Below are 18421 nucleotides of genomic sequence, written 5' to 3' on the forward strand. Positions count from 1 at the left end.
AATATAATAGTTGTATTAGTATAGATGTATCTAATAGTTTTGTATATATACATGGATGTAATAGTTCTACAGATATAGATGTACGTAATAGTTGTATATGTATAGATGTATATAAAAGTTGTATATGTATAGACTGATGTAACAGTTATATATGTATACATGGATGTAATAGAGTTATATGTATAGATGTGTATCATAGATGTATATGTATAAATGGTTGTAATAGTTCTATATATATAGAATTATATAATAGCTGTATATGTGTCAATGGATATAATTGTTCTATTTATATAGATGTATGTAATAGTTTCATATGTACATAGGTATCGATGTACCAAATAGTTGTATATGTATATATGGATAAAATAGTTATATCCATCGATGTAATAGTTGTATAATTATCGAGAGATATAATAGTTGTATATGTACAGATGGATATAATAGTTGTATGTGTATAGATGTATGTAGTAGTTGTATATGTGTAGATGGATGTAATAGTTGCATATGCATATATAAATAGATGGATGTAATAGCTGTATATGTATAGATGGATGTAATAGTTGTATAAATATAGATGTATCTAATAGTTGTATTTGTATAAATGGATGTAGTAGTTGAATAGATATAGATGGATATAATAGTTTTATATGTATAGAGAGATATAATAGTTGGATATGTATATATGGAAGTAATCGTTTTATATATGTAGATTGGTATAATAGTTGTGTATGTATAGATGGATGTAATAGTTGTATATATGTAGATTTGTATAATAGTTGTGTATGTATAAATGGACGTAATAGTTGTATATACGCAGGTTGGTATAATAGTTGCGTACGCACAGACGGACGCAATAGTTGTATATACGCAGGTCGGCATAATAGTTGTCGCGTACGCACAGATGGACGCAATAGTTGTATATACGCAGGTTGGTATAATAGTTGCGTATGCACAGACGGACGCAATAGTTGTATATACGCAGGTGTATGTATAACAGTTGCGTACGCACAGACGGACGCAATAGTGTGTATATACGCAGGATGGCATAACAGTTGTGCATATACGGACGGACGCAACAGTTGCATACGCGCAGATGGATGGTATAATAGTTGCGTACGCACAGACGGACGCAATAGTTGTATACGCGCAGGTTGGTATAATAGTTGTGTATGCATAGACGGACGTAATAGTTGTATATATGCAGGTTGGTATAATAGTTGTGTATGCATAGACGGACGTAATAGTTGTATATATGTAGGTTGGTATAATAGTTGTGTATGTACAGATGGACGCAATAGTTGTATATATGTAGGTTGGTATAATAGTTGTGTATGTATAGACGGATGTAATAGTTGTATATATGCAGGTTGGTATAACAGTTGGTACGCACAGACGGACGCAATAGTTGTATATACGCAGGTTGGTATAACAGTACGCACAGACGGACGCAATAGTTGTATATATACGCAGGTTGGTATAATAGTTGTGTATGCACAGACGGACGCAATAGTTGTATATATACGCAGGTTGGTATAATAGTTGTGTATGCATAGACGGACGTAATAGTTGTATATATGTAGGTTGGCATAATAGTTGTGTATGTATAGATGGACGCAATAGTTGTATATATGCAGGTTGGTATAACAGTTGCGTACGTACGGACGGACGCAATAGTTGTCATACGCGGATCTGTAATAGTTGCGTACGCACAGACGGACGCAACAGTTGTACATACGCAGGTTGGTATAATAGTTGCGTACGCACAGACGGACGCAATAGTTGTATATACGCAGGTTGGTATAATAGTTGTGTACGCACAGACGGACGCAATAGTTGTATATACGTAGGTATCGGGCATAACAGTTGCGTACGCACAGACGGACGCAATAGTTGCATATACGCAGGTTGGTAATAACAGTTGCGTACGCACAGACGGACGCAATAGTTGGCATATACGCAGGTTGGCATAATAGCCTGCGTACGCACAGACGGACGCAATAGTTGTACATACGCAGGTCGGTAATAACAGCCGCGCACAGACGCACAGACGGACGCAATAGCATAATAGCATACGCAGGTCGGAAGTATAATCAGTATGCGTACGCACAGACGGACGCAATAGTTGTATATACGCAGGTTGGTATAATAGTTGCGTATGCATAGATGGACGTAATAGTTGTATATATACGCAGGTTGGTATAATAGTTGTGTATGCACAGACGGACGCAATAGTTGTATATATGCAGGTTGGTATAATAGTTGCGTACGTACGGACGGACGCAATAGTCAGTATTACGCGCAGATGGCATAATAGTTGCGTATGCATAGACGGACGCAATAGTTGTATATACGCAGGTCGGCATAATAGTTGTGTATGCATAGATGGATGTAATAGTTGTATATATGTAGGTTGGTATAATAGTTGTGTATGCATAGATGGACGTAATAGTTGTATATATGTAGGTTGGTATAATAGTTGTGTATGTATAGATGGATGTAATAGTTGTATATATGTAGGTTGGTATAATAGTTGTGTATGTATAGATGGATGTAATAGTTGTATATATGTAGGTTGGTATAATAGTTGTGTATGTATAGATGGATGTAATAGTTGTATATGTATAAATGTATTTAATCGTTATATTTGTGTAGGCGTATGTAACAGTTGTATATGCATAGATATAATAGTTGTATATGTATAGATGAAATAATAGTTGTCTATGTATAGATGGATATAATTGTTGTATTTGTTTAGGGGTTGGCCTGGCATGGCCAAGCGCGTAAGGCGTGCGACTCGTAATCCGAGGGTCGCGGGTTCGTGCCCGCGTCGCGCTGAACATGCTCGCCCTCCCAGCCGTGGGGGTATATAATATGACGGTCAATCCCACTATTCGTTGGTAAAAGAGTAGCCCAAGAGTTGGCGGTGGGTGGTGATGACTAGCTGCCTTCCCTCTAGTCTTACATTGCTAGATTAGGGACGGCTGGCACAGATAGCCCTCGAGTAGCTTTGTGCGAAATTCCCAAACAAACAAACAAAGTATAGATGTATGTAATAGTTCTATATGTATAAATGGATATAATAGTTGTGTTGGTATGGGCGGATAGAATAGTTTCATATGTATAAATTGTAGCTTTAATTATTTCTTTATATATTTACTAATGATATTGTATCATTTTTCGTTTAAAAGTTCATAAGGAAACGTGTGATCGCACGTGCATGTTTTCCTCGCGCGCTTTGTGAGGATTTTGTCACTCAGTATCTAAGATGTATCTTACATCGGACGTCATGTGCTCAGGTGCTCCTATGTGGCTCCATTCAGTTGCTCCTGATTTTTCTTAGTGTTATGATGTACCATCATAAGGTACATGAGGTACAGTGTTTCTCCTGTCAATTCCACACTTTTTGAAGAGAGATTTTAGCAATAGGTAACTATTGGTGGTCCATAACGAACCAAGTTCCTTGAATATTATCTAAATCCAGGGAAGGAGGCGTTTCGAGATCCATAATGATACGTATTCAAACCGATATCTTCCTGGTATACAAATTTTGAAATAATGTGGGAGGGAAAAGAAAAAAAACCTTTTGAAAAGTCGAAGTACTGCGCCATTGATATAACAAAGGAAGGTTGGAAATCGTTCCGGCTGAAGTTATTGATATCTTAATAAACTGGTACTGAGTTATGTGTGTACTAAAAGAAACTTAGGTTCTATTGATACACCTGTTTTTAAGGTGGCTGACGCAAGTTCAGAACATGTTGTCGCTCATGGGAATAAGACGAAGTGCTTGCTTTGTTACAAGAATTATCTAATCACACTTAAAATGTGACCCAGCATTATTTTTTATAATGTTTCAGTAAGTACGTGACTACTTTTATATAAATGACTTCTGCTTGATTTACAGAAGGTCGTTTCTGAATTTGTAGCTGAGGTTCCCCTTCAACACAAAAGAAAAAGACACGTGATATAGAGATTGGAACTACAACCCACTCCTCCCTTAGGAAGTCCTAAAGGTACATGCCAACTTCGGTGACAGTCGATCTAGCTTTTTGATCTTTATAAATTTTAAAAGATGGTGACTTATGGAAGTTTCGACGGGGTGGGGGTGAGGAGTTGATGGTTGTTCTGATCAGAGTAAATTATGCACTTAAAGCTAAACGAATAACCAATCAGGTAATCAATATACCTAATTAAATACACATTTCTCATGTTTACACTTATAAAGACCAAAATGCGTTGTTTAATCAGTTGGTGACTTCATTATCAGCTACATATTCGGCCGTAAACCCAATAGTATCTCACAAAGTTCTGCCATCTTATCAAACTTAGGTTAGTTCAAAATACATATATTAAGCGAACAATGCAACCCATCTTTATGATAATAACCAATAAATCAAAATAACAAGTAATGATATATTAATACAACTAACAACAGTTGTTGCTCGTCGCCATGGCAATCTTTCCACGACTATCGCTGTTGCTTTACTTCTTTTGTTTCTCCAACTTAGAACAGAATGATATCATACACATACATCATTATTTTATATAAACCTATATATCATGACTAACATACAAACAAACTCGGAAAGTTTTTTTTTTATTCTGTTTATCTGAGATATCTAATTTACATGATCAAAAAAGACAATTCTACAAGTTACAATATATCAGTTTCAACTTTCTATTTCTAAAGTAAAGCCTGCACTAATATGATATATTAAAGTTTCTCTTTGTTTGTTTCTCATGTTCAAAGCTCCGCAATAAGATATCTGTGTTCTTCCCACTGCAAGTATCGAAGCCCGATTTTCAGCGTTATAACCTGTTAGACTTATCGGTGAATCACCATGAAAAACTTGTCAAATATACCAATATTACGTCTTGCTGTCTGTCTGTCTGTTTTCGGATATTCGCGAAAACAATTCAAGGGCTGTTTACACTAGCCTTCTTTACTGTTGAACTGATAGAGGAAAATAAAGGCAACTGGTAAAAAGCATCCACCGCCAACTATTGAGTTACTCTTTTGTAATCATATAGTGGGAGTTGACTATCACAATTCTAATGCACCCATGGCTCTAAAGTACGGCAAAGGGACGCGAACCATGAGCAGTTAGATACGCACGCTAACCACTGGACTATGCCCGGCTCTACACACCTGTAAGTACCTGAGGAACATGTACACTGTTTCTAAAAATATTTCTTACCCAGTACTCAGCTGAGTTTAAGTTTTAGAATTAGTCGATTTCATCTGTCACTGGACCAGGCGTGGCCTATTAGTGAACGTGCCAGACTGTTATATCTACAGGTACGGACCAGTAGCGGGATGCAAACATTGGACCAGCAGATGCACAGCTCAGCATGTTAACTACGGGGACCGCGCTTTATATTAATTGAAACAACGTCCACAGAAGTAGTTTGTTAAATGTTGTTGTACGTTATGTACAGGACTCGTCGTTGAACTTGCAGGATTTTGTTGATATCTTATCCTGGTGTTTAGTTCATTAAAATAGATATTTCTATAAGTGTCAGAATACTAAGACTAGTGACGGCTGTAAAATGTATTATACAAAGACGTTCCTCTAAATTATATCTTGAAGAGGAATATTGTTGCATGACGAGATTCGCACCTTTCTCTGTCTCTCACATCAAAACACTTTCACGGAGACACATCTTGTAACATGTTTTGCTGCGTTATATGTCCCTACGCAGTCCTAAAACTGAAAGAAAAGAATATATAATAATTAAGACGTCAACACTACTATATCAACTCTCTCCTAGGGTGACGAAGCCATTCGCACAATTAGATTTAATCAAGTTGGCTGGAATATGACATTTGTTTTCGTAATTGTTGTTGTTTTGAATTAAGCAAAAACCTACACAATGGGCTATCTGTGCTCTGTCCACCACGGGTATCGAAACCCGGATTCTAGTGGGGGCTTGTTTTCTTCAATAAATATAGCACGTAAGTCAAGTACGACTATTATAAATGTTATTTGAATAAATTAGATCCATAATTAAGGTAAGAATTAATACTCCAATATTATTTGTTATTTTTCTACGCTAACAATCTTAATAATTATTATTATTTACTTGAGTTACTTGCGCTATCAATTAAAATAACTGATAAACTACAAGAGAGTCAGCTTGTCATTGGCTCCAAGATAAAAAGAATTGGAAGAAACACTGGAGCAAATTAATTTTCTCTATTAAAAGATTTCGCGATTTAATAAAGGATTTAATGCTGTTTATAGACGTTGTAAAAATCAGTAATTCCAAAATTCGTGAACGAAGGCAGAAAATAACACATTATAATACTTCCATATCCGGTACGGCTGCGGCCTTTAGTTCAATAGCAGGAGTCATCAGACCGGTTAAGATTCGATATAATTGTACTCTAGACATAATATATGTATATATATATAATTTTCATTCGTAACAGCTGTTACAGTATGAATCGTATTAAACAAGTACTTTGTAATTATTAACAGTTTTATTTATGTCATTTACAAGTTAAACTTTTCAGTACTCTCTATAAATAAACGTCAATATGTCTGTGTATCTGTTTCTTATACCTTTCCATATATCCCAATTTCCTATTCTTTGTTACAAATTAATTTTTATTTCAGCCGTCCAACTGTTGGATACTCCATCTAGTGGTTAATAACAAAAAATTATTTATTTATGTTTATTATTAATGTTATTAAAAAAGGTATGACAGGTCCTCTTCCTTGTCATTCATATCCAGATCACATCGGAGTGATTAATTACAATTCCAACAACTCTAATTTCTCGGATAAGGCCTGGATTAGTGCTCGTAACAAAGCGCTGCTTGTTTGTTTTTCAAATTTTGCGCAAAGGTACACGAGGACTATCTGCGCTAGCCATCCCTAATTTAGTGTTGTAAGACTAGAGGAAAGGCAGCTAGTCATTACAACCCACCACCAAATTTTGGGCTACGCTTTTACTAACGAGTAATGGGATTGACTGTCACATTGTAACGTCCTCATGGCTAGAAAAGCAAGCATGTTTGATGGGACTATGATACGACCAAGTGACCCTCAGATTGCGAATCGAGCGCCCTAACCACCTGGTTATGATAGACCCACAATCGCTGTTCCCCGATGGGACAGCGGTAAGTCAACAGATTTACAATCAGAGGTTCGATTCCCGATCTGACTTTACTATAAGACATACACACACTGTTTTAACAAATTTTAGTATTTACGCTCATAACGTGTGTACTAAAAATGTTTTACAAAACACTATGATAGAAACACAGTATTATATATGATGGATTCCAACATATCGTACGGCTGACAAGGGGAAGGTAGGCCATAAATTTGGTGACAATAGGTCCAGTAGTTCGTCAGTTATAAGCGACTATAACGCAAAAACTCCTATCGAATATTTACTGGCTCAGTTTACTCTGGAGCGTGCGCGTGAATGTATGCTATATGAGTAATACGATTTTCCTTAGGGGCGAATACGCCATTCTATTCATTTGGATTTATCAATTCTGGTTTCCATCATGGTGTAACAAGAATGTGGGTGGAGAGAGCCACCCTCCTGAGTAAAGAGGATTTGTTGTTATTGAAGTCTGAGAGAATGCCTCTATTTTAGTGGTAGTGGGAAGCTGGCTAAGAAGTACAACACCCACGAACTCGGGATGGTGGCTACAGAATTCAAGGTCTTGGGTTGTTCACGTGTTTTCGTACGCATGATCACAGCATGTGCGAATCACAAGGTGTATAGCCAGAGAGGTTAATGTAGCTGGCACGTTCACCTGATACCACAAACGGCAGCCATTTAGTGTACATTAAACATAGAAAGAATTCAGCTCTCGTACTGCCCACCACTCAACTCTTGTCCACCAGACCAGAGAGTAAAAAAGAAGTGGAATCGCCACTTTATCCTGTTCATCCAGAAAGTCAGTGCGTGTTCTCTGGTTCACAAATATCCAGAAACATTCTATTGAATGTGACAGTAAGTGTTTTTAAAGTTACGGGTTCGTCGTTGCGAATACGACTTCCTGTGGAGCTCCGAGACTTAACGTGGAAAATATTTCGTCTTCTCTTTCGAATGTATCCTTTGTTTTATAATAATTTAAAGTATAAATATATATTGGTTCAGTAGATATTTTAAAGGTGTTATTGTTGTCTGGCAGTAGTGTAATTAAATAAAATATGTTTGTGATTTTTAAATCGTGTACATGTGAAATAGGAAATATTTTCACCATTTAGTTTTTATTCGCTAATCTATTAGAGTGAAAATAGACATTCTAGTGGTTTATCAACTAAAGACAGTAATAACCTCGGTACCTTTAGGTTTAATTAACACTTGTTGTCGTTGTTTTTTTAATGTTGTTATCTGCACTCTGTCCACCAAGAAGAATCGAACTACAGATTTGATTGTTGGGAATCCATAAACGTATATCGCTTACACCCCGGGAGAATCCACATTTGCTTAAATTAAAAATGCCTAGATTTTGAACCAAGATAAAATAATATGTATATTTATTTATAATTATATTTATAATTTCACACGTTAAAGACAAATCGAATGAAATTATAAAAACATCGAGACATGTTCCGAAAGAAAGAGTCAACAAAAATTTAATTTCATAGAGAATATTGGTTTCCTATTGCAACATGTTTGAATATTTATGTATAAGTGTTTGGTGTGCATAACCATGAAACTGAACATAGAATGTTCATGGTCATTTATCGCGCAAAGAGAGTAAAAGGCTCAGGGTACGCAACTAATCTTGGCATACTGCCAAGTACAACAAGCTACGTCCTGATAGAACTGACAAGGTCGAGTTTCCTCTTTTTCTAGCTCTCTTGTTTTGAAGGCCAAGGACAACCAGCAACTTTCTACTAAAAACCTATTGATGATTAACTCTTTGAAGCTGGTACTTAATAACAGATACCTCTGTTTTCTCTCGAGAGTAGATTAAGTTCGACATGAAATAACGGATAACATTTAGCTTTTAATAAACATATCATAATTTCTTCGATACATAAGTTTAGAGAAGTTACTTAAAATAGTAGATTTGTGGATTAAATCTGATACTGTAGTCAGGTTTAATTCACAGACCTACTTTTAAATAATTTCCCGCAGACTACCATGCCAAACTCAATTATCATTTATATTTATACTTCCAAACGAGGAAAGTGTGACCTTTCTGAGTGTTCATGGTTCGCGACTCCTTCAAACAAAAGCTCGTTCCGTACTCTGTAGCGGTGGATGTGTTATAAGGTTGACGGTCGAGTTCCACTATTTGGTCAGAGAAAGTAACTGCACAGTTGGCGGTGTGTGCTTTAGACTGCTTTTCTCTCGTCCATAAGTTTACTATTTGGTACGGCTAAGTTTGTTTGCTTTGAATTTCGCGCAAAGCTACACGAAGGCTTTCTGCACTAACCGTCCCTAATTTACCAATGTAAGACTAGAGGGAAGGCAAATAGTCATCACAACTCACCGCCACCTCTTGGGCTGCTCTTTTACCAACGAATTGGACGTCACATTATAACGCCCATACGGCCAAAAGGCCGAACATGTTTGGTGTAATGGGGATTCGAGCCTGTGAATGTAGCTTTCGTGTAAATTTTAAAACGTCTCAAGCATACAAACATATTAACACTTTCCAAAACAAAGAATAGGAAGAAACGTGAACTTCGACTTATATATCTTCCTGTTCTCACGAAAGAGTGTATTTGTACTAACCTTTTCAGAGATTTGCTGTTTGGTCTTGCTTGAGGTCAGATACTACAGAAATAGCTAACTTTGAAAATATATGATTTGTCGATTTCTAAACAATGAAACAATTAAATGATAATTTATTAGTAACACCTAAAAATAATATGACTTGAACTCGTGAACATAATATGTTTTGGAACTCATAATGAACTTTATGTTCTGCTTTTCACTATTTGCGCTGGGTGTGACCTGGTAATTAACGTTCCTGGCTGTGTCTCCAAGAGGTCATGGTTCGCGATTTTAATTTTCCAGACTGTGCCTCCAAGAGGGCATATTTTGTATCCTGTTAAGCAAAATCTTGTTTATCACTTTAGAGCGTGAGTGCATTATAAGAGTGACAGTCTAACCCCTCGCAACTATTCGGTTAGAGTATTCCGAAAGTTGACGGCGGGTGATATATACGGTATCTGTTGTACTCAAACTGCTCACTTTATAACAGAACTGTTTCAAATAATCTAAACTTACTGGTAGAGAAGTTTGCCTTCCCCTTCCCGTCAGGTTTGTGTCACCTCGAAGGGAGCAACCTCCGGCTAGGAATCTCTGTTCTAGGTTAAGAGTTCAAAATTAAGGATGGCTGAAGCAAATAGCCCTTGTGCAGCTTTGCCCGAACATCCAAAACAAACATATTACTCGACAAAGCACTTTGTTTTTAGTTATTGTTGTTGCAAGTACCTCTTGGTGTTTAGAACTATAAATAAATACGCAGTATTTTCCCGAACAATGATAAAAATCTTCCTCGGGGCAAAAGAGACAGTAATACGTTAAAGCTGTTTATTTGTTTTTAAGCGCATATTTCAACAATAAGCTCTTTTTATAGAGTCTACTTTAACAACAGAACTACGATTGTTAGTATCATAAGCCCTCAAACTTGCCTAAAAACTACCAGAAGGAAACATGAATAACTTTAATAATATTGTCTAACAAACTTTTATTAATTTGTTTGTTATCTTCATATTGTTTGTTTATTCAGAATTAAGCACAAAGTTACACAATGTTCTGTCTCTACTCTGCCCAACACGGCCATCAAAACCCAATTTTAAGCGGTGTGAGTTCGCAGATATGCCGCTGTGCTACTAGGGAGGGCTAATTTCGTAGGTGACTGTGATTAACGTAATGCATTGTACTTCAACACTACACTGAACAAACATTTAGTTTCAGCTGAGTGAAAGAAATAATTCAAGATATGATTTTAATAAATAGGCTAAATATAAATTTATTACAAGTTAAAACAGCAAATAGTAAACATTAATTGATTCATTTAACTTTCATCTGCTGACTCATCACAAGGCTTTGTAATAATGTTTTGCCCTTCATATTTTCATTATTATTGTGATTATATTATGTCACTACTGTTGTAACTCAGATAATAATTATATTTGTTTCATGTCACCACTCTTCTGGCTCAGATAATAATTATATTTGTTTCATGTCACCACTGTTGTAACTCAGATAATAATTATATTTGTTTCATGTCACTACTGTTGTAACTCAGATAATAATTATATTTGTTTCATGTCACCGCTCTTCTGGCTCAGATAATAATTATATTTGTTTCATGTCACCACTGTTGTAACTCAGATAATAATTATATTTGTTTCATGTCACCACTCTTCTGGCTCAGATAATAATTATATTTGTTTCATGTCACCACTGTTGTAACTCAGGTAATAATTATATTTGTTTCATGTCACTACTGTTGTAACTCAGATAATAATTATATTTGTTTCATGTCACTACTGTTGTAACTCAGATAATAATTATATTTATTTCATGTCACTACTGTTGTAACTCAGATAATAATTATATTTGTTTCATGTCACTACTGTTGAAACTCAGATAATAATTATATTTGTTTCATGTCACTACTGTTGAAACTCAGAAAATAATTATATTTGTTTCATGTCACTACTGTTGAAACTCAGATAATAATTATATTTGTTTCATGTCACTACTGTTGTAACTCAGATACTAATTATATTTGTTTCATGTCACTACTGTTGTAACTCAGATAATAATTATATTTGTTTCACGTCACTACTGTTGAAACTCAGATAATAATTATATTTGTTTCACGTCACTACTGTTGTAACTCAGATAATAATTATATTTGTTTCACGTCACTACTGTTGTAACTCAGATAATAATTATATTTATTTCATGTCACTACTGTTGTAACTCAGATAATAATTATATTTGTTTCATGTCACTACTGTTGTAACTCAGATAATAATTATATTTGTTTCATGTCACTACTGTTGAAACTCAGATAATAATTATATTTGTTTCATGTCACTACTGTTGTAACTCAGATAATAATTATATTTGTTTCATGTCACCACTCTTCTGGCTCAGATATTCGTGTCACTACTCTTCTGGCTCAGATAATAATTGTATTTATGTCACTACTTTTCTGTCTCGGATAATAACTATTTTATGTCACTACTTTTCTGTCTCGGATAATAATTGTATTTAATTTTTTCATATTAATTATGTATTTATAAAATATATTAATTGTGGTCGTTGTGGTTCTTATGCATGCGGTTACTACTGGTGTTGTACCATGTTATCCTGGTTCTTATGCATACGGTTACTACTGCTGTTGTACCATGTTATCCTGGTTCTTATGCATGCGGTTACTATTGGTGTTGTACCATGTTATCCTGGTTCTTATGCATGCGGTTACTACTGCTGTTGTACCATGTTATCCTGGTTCTTATGCATGCGGTTACTACTGCTGTTGTACCATGTTATCCTGGTTCTTATGCATGTGGTTACTATTGGTGTTGTACCATGTTATCCTGGTTCTTATGCATGCGGTTACTACTGCTTTTGTACCATGTTATCCTGGTTCTTATGCATGCTGTTACTATTGGTGTTGTACCATGTTATCCTGGTTCTTATGCATGCTGTTACTATTGGTGTTGTACCATGTTATCCTGGTTCTTATGCATGCTGTTACTATTGGTGCTGTACCATGTTATCATGGTTCTTATGCATGCGTTTACTACTGCTGTTGTACCATGTTATCATTATTCTTATCCTCCTTACCTATGCGATAAGTCAGCAAGCTTATGACCACACAAACTGGGTCACGATATCATTAGTGGGCAGAGCACAGATAGCCCATCGTGTAGCTCTGCGTTTAACAACCACCACTCTCAATTGTTTATTTAGATTATAATATCCTCCTCTTATTGCATTGCAGTTTTTCTTACCTAGATAGTTATATCCCCTTACGTTAGTTGTTGTTTTGAATATTTGGCACTGTTTTAAACGAAAGGCATGTGTTAATTATTTGAATGCAACCTTATAATACATTAGACACTCGGTCACGTGTTAGACAACCACAGTTGAGGACATTCGCAACATAACAGTATTGGTATGACAACAATCAAAATGACTGATATATGAATCTTGGAAGTTCGCTGACTATTCTTGTTGAAAAATCGTCTTAGTTTGTCGAGCGCTGAGTCATCCAGCTCGCCACTACTTTAAACAAAAACACGCACTCGTTTTTAGCGGAAACATAGAGACAAACACAGACTCTTGTTTTCACATGTTACTGAAAACTTTTGTTTAAACAGTGTCATTACTTCTGTACTTTTCCTGAAGATCTATTGATAATATGCATTAAAACATTTCAGTAGGTAATACAATATCTTTAAATGAAGATTTTGTTACATGGTGGCGCCACAGTCGCAACCAACTATGTAGATGAAGAGAGCTGACCTTGGCCTTGACTGAATCTCGTGCTTCACGGTCAGCTTGTTGGCGTTGATGCCTGGATTATTGTTGTTTCCGTGTGTTTTTCTATAAAACAACTTCGTTTTGTAAGATGAAAAAATATGGCCGCCAATAGTTATTGCGATTGATTCAAGGCCGACAAAATTAAACAAGCATTTGTGTTAATCATGTTAAAATAAAAATAAAAACACGTTTCTTACGAGTACTTTTAGTTACCCAAGTCGAGCTTAGTTTAAATATCTATTGTGATAAAAACGTAATATTATCCGAAAACTGTGTCCTGAGAAAGCTTGTTTGTTTGTTTGTTTTGAATTTCGCGCAAAGCTACACGAGGGCTATTTGTGCTAGCTATCCCTAATTTAGCAGTGTAAAACTAAAGGGAAGGCAGCTCAACCACTGAGCTACTCTTTTACCAAAGAATAGTGAGATTTACCGACACATTATAACGCCCCCACAGCTGAAAGGGCGAGCATGTTTGGGGCGACGAGGATTCGAACCTGCCCTGAGAAAGCAACGACTAAAATATTACATAAATATGAAATTACCAGAACTAGTAGAAAATAAAGAAAACCTTTATTTTAAATGTTAATTGATTTTGAGTTTTTGATCATCTAAAGGTTTTTTTTCCTTAGTTAGCCCAGTAACTTTACTATATATACATGCACGATTTTCTTTAAGAAACACACTAGGTTTTTGTTTGAAGGTTTTTCGTTTTAAAAAATTACGTAAACAAATTTTCTCTGTTAGTTGTTGTTATTCCAATGTTTCAAAAAAGACGTTCAGGAGATAAGAGCTAATTTAATTCGAGTAAACCTTTTCCATACAATCAGTTCTATACTAATCACACCATAATTTATTCTTTGTCCTCTAATACCTCCTGGACATACGTCTGGACACGTCAAGTATGGTTTAATCAACTCGTAATTATTCAGGGTGTGTCAAGAAGTTATTTTTATTTCAACTCCACAGAGTTCATAGCTCTGGTGATGTCTAAATATACATCAGTGGGGGTTGGTCACTAGGAGGGCTGATTGGATTTCTCCTTCTTTCTCTTTCATTGCATGTGGTATAAATACAATGCATGAACTTTCAGTTACTATTACCATACTTTTGAGTAAAACGCTATTTACATTAATAACTAGTAAATTATTAACTCTACAAATGGATTTCCTTATTAAACCCCATCATCTATATGAGGGTGTCTTTTTCACTCAGTGTTTATTCATATTTTCGAACCTCCCAGTGACACAACGGCAGGTTTGAGGACTTGCACCGTTACAAACCGGATTTCGATACCCGTGACGGGCAGAGTACAAAATTGACCATTGACCAAATAAACAAACAAATATATTTTCAAGATAAACAAACTTATGTTAAATAATATGTTTTTAAATCACGCTACTTACTGCTTTTAGTTAAAAATAAGAAAATAATTAAAACAGAAAATAAACTTATATTTAAATTATCAAGACCACAAACTGTACTAAAGATTTAGCCATAGATAAATGAAATAATAACCTTACTCTATGAAGTCAGTCAATAAATCATATAAATGGTTTGATAACTCTTCTAAACTTTAGTAAATGTGACATAAATCAACCAACCCGAGAAACGTTTGACGCTAGGATACATATGCTAACAGTAATCAAAGCGAGAGATTGGTGTTTTACGGAAGACAACAATATTTCAAAACATTCCTGCCAATGTTGCTGATATTTGATTCATTTATTTTCATTCTGTTTCTTTAATAATAACAACAATAATATTATTATTATAATAAAAATTTTCAGATAATTTTACAAAATGTTGGAAAGGTTTAAGTACAGGTAACAATAGTATAAGTCTCTGGAATAATTACAAATATACTTCAAAATATTATCTCTTTATAACACTATACACATTCTGGTGTTTATGTAACACAAACTGAAATATCTGTCCTATGTTACGAACTTACAAAAACATTTGTGAGTGGTTATCATGATACAGAACATAAAAATCCCACCTTTTTGACAATTTATTTATAAAATATTACATTTTTCATTATTACCTCACTAAAAGTTTCGTATAAGCTTTAAGAAATCAGTATGGATATATTTAAACATGGTATACGTTATGTGACGGTCAAGGTCACTTTGTAGGAAGAAGTATCGGATAATAGTTACTGTAGGGGTGCTTTCTGTTACCCACTTTCAACATCCAAATCCTAATTATCTTCTGCATTGTTTCACGTTATTAATTAAGTGTCTTTTTTTTTTCATGAGATGAAGTTGTAAGGTTATGACAGGTCAAAGTAGAAAGTGATTTATAGATAAATAAATGGCTCTTTATTTCAGCCTTATGGTAGCTGTTGTAGTATTAACTTTATCTGAGTTTATATATCATTACAATATTGGTGGCCATATTTTTATTTCATTATTTCATAGAAAGTGCTAATGCACTCTATGTTGTGCAATAGAAATTTTAATGCTTATGTGTGTCCTCTTATAGCAAAACCACACCGAGCTATCTGTTGTGTCCACCAAGTGGAATCGAATCCTTGATTTTAGCGTTGTCCTACGGAGGTGGGGATCTTAATTTTTTTATATTGTTGTTGTTTGGTATACGAGCCTAGAGCTATGTATGAATATACTTAACGTTAACTTACTTCAAATATAATAAATGCCCAATAACATCGGTAATCGGGGTGAATGAGCTGTGAATCCTCCATTAACATGCCCCTTGTTTCAAACTATATATCACACAAAGTTTGGTTGAGATGGGCCCAGTGATTTAGGAGTAGTTAGCTAATGATAAACAGAAAATATACAGATTTTTGTGTTTTACACAAAATATAGAAAACAACCTGAAAGAACATTAGGCCTGCATGTGTAATTTCTTTCACGTTCAATTTTTGCAACGTTAATCCTTTGGAACTACGCCCCTACGGGCTTTTGGTCCTTCGGAGTTAAGCCGTTCGGAACATCGTTAACTATAACTGAGTTGTAGTCGATGAAATATATTTTGCGTTTTTACTTAACCAAAGAGAGTAGCAGATTCGATTTCTTTCACTACAAACATTCTCGCCTTTTCAACCTGGGGTCGTTATAATATACTATCCTACTGTTCGTTAGTAAAAAGAGTAACCCAAGAGTTAGCAGTTGGTGGTGATGACTAGCTACCTTCCCTCTAGTCTTATATTATTAAACTAAAGATGGCTAGTGCAGATAGCCCTCATGTAATTTTTGGTGAAATTAAAAAACAAACGAAAGAAAATAAGCTCTTTAACCAGGCCACTTGAGGTGCAAAGGAAATAGTTGTGAGTCGTGCAGTGTCGACATCTCGTGGTAAATGTTGATAATTAAATCCATAAGAAAAGTATTGATATGTTATTTCTAAAATATCGTGTATTTCCATTTTAACGATAATATTATTCATCGCATATTAAAATAGCTTGCGTCCATAGAAAACTTGATTTTTAATTTGTTATTCGAACGTTGCGCCATCTCTTAACTAATTTATTCAACAAGAAGAAAATACGAATATTTATAAATGACCCCAGACATAAAACTATCCATAGTCATAATAAACAAGTATTTTTTATTTTTAGAATCGCTCGAGCGCTTTTGAAAGTTTTTGGGTTTAAAACCGAAAATTTGCAAAAAAAAAAAATCTTGAAATTCCGTGGTATAGATTATTGTCGATTGGTTGTATTCCATGTGTTTTTAATTTCCTTATTTTTACCTTTCTGTGATAAATTATGTTTGTTTGATCGATATTTGTCAGATACAAAATAAGTAAATACGTTTTATAAAAAAAAAAGACTTTTTCCTAAAACCACAACTTGTCGCCAGGTTTACCTATCAGACAGCAAGTGTTGAATAGATCGATACATGTTACAACGTAAAAACTAACGTTACGTAATTAAAAAATAATAATGTAATATAAATCAGCAATAGCTAAGTCCCCATTCCCGGTGAGACAGCGACAAATCTGCGACTTTCAAAATCAGATATTCGATTTCCCCCTCAATAGGCGCAGCAGATAGCCCGATGTGGCTTTGTCGTAAAAAACAAGCGCACAAACATAGCCAAGTAAATTATACCTGTCATAAGATGTTATGCTAAGCGTTTTATTGATTGAAACGCATCTTCGGCGATGGATATGACGAATATAGCTGAATTATTCTTACTGTAGATTCCGCTGATTATTGAAAATCCCGTGTGGTCGAGATTAAGAATGTATTGTTAAAATATTATAGGCCTAGCATGATGACTCGTGTTATTAACATAAAATATTATAGGCCTAGCATGATGCCTTATGACTCGTGTCATTAACTGGATCGTGTTTTGCCATGACAATAGTGATGTTTTTTTGGGGGTTTTTTCAGCAAATACAAAAGTACATCTATATATTTATTAATTTTAGGTTTTGTTTTTTAACAAAGAAAATTTACCTGATTTTTCTATTGTTTTATTTATAAGAGATTTCAACATTTTAAAGGAGTGGTGGTGTTGAAATAAATTAGATAGCGCTTTGAAACATTTTCTTTGAAACATTTTCTCGATCATCTTGAAAGCTGTTAACTTACGTTCTCAGATGCCATCACACTATTTTATATTCAGCTCGATACGCTGACCAGGATATTAAATTTCTTCAAGTTTTCTAGTGGTAGTTTGAAATCCATATCACACTTTCTACCAGTTTTAGACCACGTTTTCTGGATAGCATGTGATAACGTGGAGACGTTTGTTTGTTATTAAGTGCAAGGTTTAACAATAGGTTATATTTGCGATTGAAACCCGGTTTTTTAAGTGGAGTGAGATCTTAGACCGACTGTTGACCACTGGAGCAATAAATTGACCACTTATTTTCTGTCACAACTTTGAGATTCTAACATATTAGTTTTAAGTATTGACATACAATTTCAACGTTATGAGATTCCAAAGGTACC

At 35.0% G+C, this 18421-nt stretch overlaps 1 protein-coding gene across 3 annotated transcripts in view; it reads left to right on the plus strand.

Moving 5' to 3' along the window:
• LOC143247210 (nuclear hormone receptor E75-like) overlaps nucleotides 1-18421 on the plus strand; it is a 76793-nt gene that overhangs the window by 23129 nt on the left and 35243 nt on the right. The window contains exon 1 of one of the 3 annotated variants that reach the window (XM_076494886.1): nucleotides 7410-8072. The exons of 1 other annotated variant lie outside the window; for it this stretch is intronic. The gene's annotated coding sequence lies outside the window, so the exon portion shown is untranslated. Of the gene's footprint in view, nucleotides 1-7409; nucleotides 8073-18421 lie in introns of those variants that run through there. One more of the 3 variants, XM_076494884.1, reaches the window with a different exon arrangement.

The sequence above is a fragment of the Tachypleus tridentatus genome, chromosome 3, assembly GCF_004210375.1.
Source record: "Tachypleus tridentatus isolate NWPU-2018 chromosome 3, ASM421037v1, whole genome shotgun sequence".
Lineage (NCBI taxonomy): Eukaryota > Metazoa > Arthropoda > Merostomata > Xiphosura > Limulidae > Tachypleus > Tachypleus tridentatus.